General features: G+C 44.5%; 1 non-coding gene across 1 annotated transcript; it reads left to right on the forward strand.

The window, feature by feature from the left end:
- The first annotated feature begins 1,289 nt into the window (after positions 1-1,289).
- Trnastop-uca (transfer RNA opal suppressor (anticodon UCA)) lies at positions 1,290-1,376 on the forward strand. Its single transcript has one exon. It is a non-coding gene; the product is annotated as a tRNA-Sec (tRNA).
- The last annotated feature ends 1,700 nt before the right edge of the window (positions 1,377-3,076 follow it).

A 3,076-nucleotide genomic window follows, 5' to 3' on the forward strand; every position in this document is an offset into this window, starting at 1 on the left:
TAATTGTTCAAAGTAATTCTCATAGAAAGCATTTAGTACAATTTCGGAAGATGTTTTCTGTCTGCCACCAGATTTGAACATGTATTTTCGCCAACAAATCGAGGGTAGATTGAAGACTTCACCAATTATAACTGTATGAGTGGGGTACTTATTCGTAATGAGATTCAAGTTTTCTTTAAACCATTCAGCTAATATATCATCTGAGTCGGGGGTCAGTAGAAGGAGTCAGTTATTATTTTTGTACGGCTGTTGAGTATAACCTCTACCCATAGTAAGTCGCAGGAACTACCTATTTCAACTTCACTACAGGATAAACTACTACCAACAGACACAAACATACGTTATTTAACCTATCTTTCCTGAACACGGTTTGCGCCTCTGTAAAAATTGCGGCTTTAGCCAGCTTTCTGTTCCTATAACGATTTCAGCTTCAGTGCTTTCTGTCAGCACTTGAAGCTCTGGTTCTTTTCCAACACAGGTACAACAATTTTCAACTACAATACCGACTGTTGCTTGGTCGATTCTCGTCGTTTCTTTGCCCTGTACCCTTTGAGAGTGGAGCCCTTTTTTATTTTTCCCGAGACTGTCTAACCTAAGAAACCGCCCAGTCCAAGCCACACCATCCCTGCTACCCGTGTTGCCGCCTCCTGTGTGTAGTGGACACCTGACCTATTTAGCGGAACCCGAAACATCACCACCCAATGGCGCAAGTCGAGGAATCTGCAGTCTACATGGTCGCAGAACCGTCTGAGCCTCTGATTCAGACCTTCTGCCACCTAGAATAGTTCCAAAATATCTTAAGTTATTAGGTGAGCTATAGTCTAAAAAGGACAGTTTTTCATTTTCTACAGGAGTCGACTAAGCTGCACGCATATGTATATTCAAGCTCTGGTGCAATTGTGAGAACGAAACACGCATCTTCTGAAAACGTACAAAACATGCAGAAGTTATTCGAAAATGAACTGTAACAGTACAGAACGTTTGCCGCTGAACATCTGACCAGTTACTGCACTAAATACACGAGTATTTGTAGTCAGGATAAGTCGCGCACCTGCGCACACTCGGGAGCTTGTGCGGAAGGGCTGGGTAACGGGTCGTGGTGAGAAGACCGACGAGCCTTTACTTTTACATGCACATTTCGTGCGAACAGCTCCATGGATGTTCCTAGAGGGAAAATTACCTTCTTTATTAACAAACTCTAGAAACTGAATTGCAAACTTATAGAAGTTCTCGTATGATGTTTGTGTACGTAGTTTTCCTTTAAATAGCACGCAAAAGAGGAATTGCCCGCCCAGCTGAGCTCCGGTGGTCCGGTGTGCAGGCTTCAAACCTGTAGCTGATTAACGTCAGAGTGGTTCGATTCCATCTGCTGGGCGACATAGTACGAGACGGCGGAGTGAGTTATTATAATACATGCATTTCTTGGTTTTTGTTTTCCTATAGTTATTCTTTTAACATCGCGTAGCTTTATTCCATTTGCTGAGTAAAGCGAAAGGCTAAAAATTCAGTCCCTGAATGCGTCTGTTGTTACCGTTACCCTTACTATGCACTGTAAAAGCCTTTTGACTCAAACAAAGATTTAAAGCATTTTTGGCCGGCCGCTGTGACCGAGCGGTACTAGGCGGTTCAGTCTGGAATCGCGCTGCTGCTACGGTCGCAGGTTCGAACCTTGCCTCGGGGATGGATGTGTGTGATGATCTTAGGTTAGTTATGTTTAAGTAGTTCTAAGTCTAGGGGACTGGTGACCTCACATGTTAAGTCCCATAGTGCTTAGAGCAATTTGAACCATTTTTAAAGCATTTTTCTATTGTTTGTGTAATGCTTTCCTCATGTCATCATATTTTGTAAAGTTATAACTATTACCTGCTCGAAACTCATGCTTTCTCTATAAAAGATGCCTTGTTCCAGACATTATTACCTTCTAGAAACTCATGCTTTCTCTATAAAAGATGCCTCGTTCCAGACAATGTCAGTTCACATGCCGTTTAAAATTTTGCCAATATCCATTCAGAGTTTTGCAAAATATCGTTCAGTCCCTATCATTCACCCCTGATGTTCGACATGAAAGTGCAATAACCACTCACACATGGGTGGTGGTAGCACTAGCAGTGGGGATTAAATAAAGCGCGTCCGAGGGACGCGAAACACAACACTGTTGTTGTAATGCGGAAACGGAGCGCCGTCCAAAAGGGCATGATCATTGGCTTTCGGGCCACCGGTGGAAGCATTCCCGAAGCAGCTAAGTTCGTAAACTGTTCGGTTGCCCTCGTGGTTAAAGTATACTGTGCATGACAAAACGGCGCTATCCAAATCCGGCTTCGAGGGAACTGTGGCGCACCGTGAGGCAAAGAGGACAGCGTGAACGACGGCTGCTGAGATGCGTGCGGGCGAACAGAGGTGTTACTGTTCAGGAACTGACGACCCATATGAACTAAGGGGGTTAACAGTGTCTCCTCAGGGACCAATCAGCCAACACTGCTGTGTTCGGGACTTTACAGCAGGCGCCTGGTTCTTGCAACCATGCTAAGTTCTGTTCGTCGCTTACGAAGATTGGAATTTGCACGCCAGTACTGCAAATGGGCATCACTGAGTGACGACGGGTAGCCTTCTTAGATGACCTTACGTTTTATGCTCTATCGAACAGATGGCGTGAACGGCGTGAATTGTCTGAAAGCAAACACCCTACAACAATCGTTGGAAGGGTCTAGGTTGCAGGATAGATCGTTATGGACTGAGAAAGGTTTACTAGCCATTCCCTGGGTGACCTCACCATACAGCAAGGCATAGTGAATCAACACAAGTATGCATTTCCACTCCTACATGCAGTTTGTTTTTCTTCGACACGACGGTGTCTACCAGGAAGAGAGAGACTGGCTCTAAGCTCTGTGAGACTTAACAGCTGAGGTCATCAGCCCCATAGACTTAGAACTACTTAAACGTAACTTAACTTCCTTTTAACTGGTGTTTTGCCAGTCACTTCGCGAGTTTTGTTGTGATGATGAATCTTTCCGGTGGTGTGAGTTACTGCACGAGTGTCTACTATAATGGTTGCTTCCATGCCCACGATTGCTGTCAT

This window comes from Schistocerca gregaria, chromosome 2, assembly GCF_023897955.1.
Source record: "Schistocerca gregaria isolate iqSchGreg1 chromosome 2, iqSchGreg1.2, whole genome shotgun sequence".
Classification (NCBI taxonomy): Eukaryota; Metazoa; Arthropoda; class Insecta; order Orthoptera; family Acrididae; genus Schistocerca; species Schistocerca gregaria.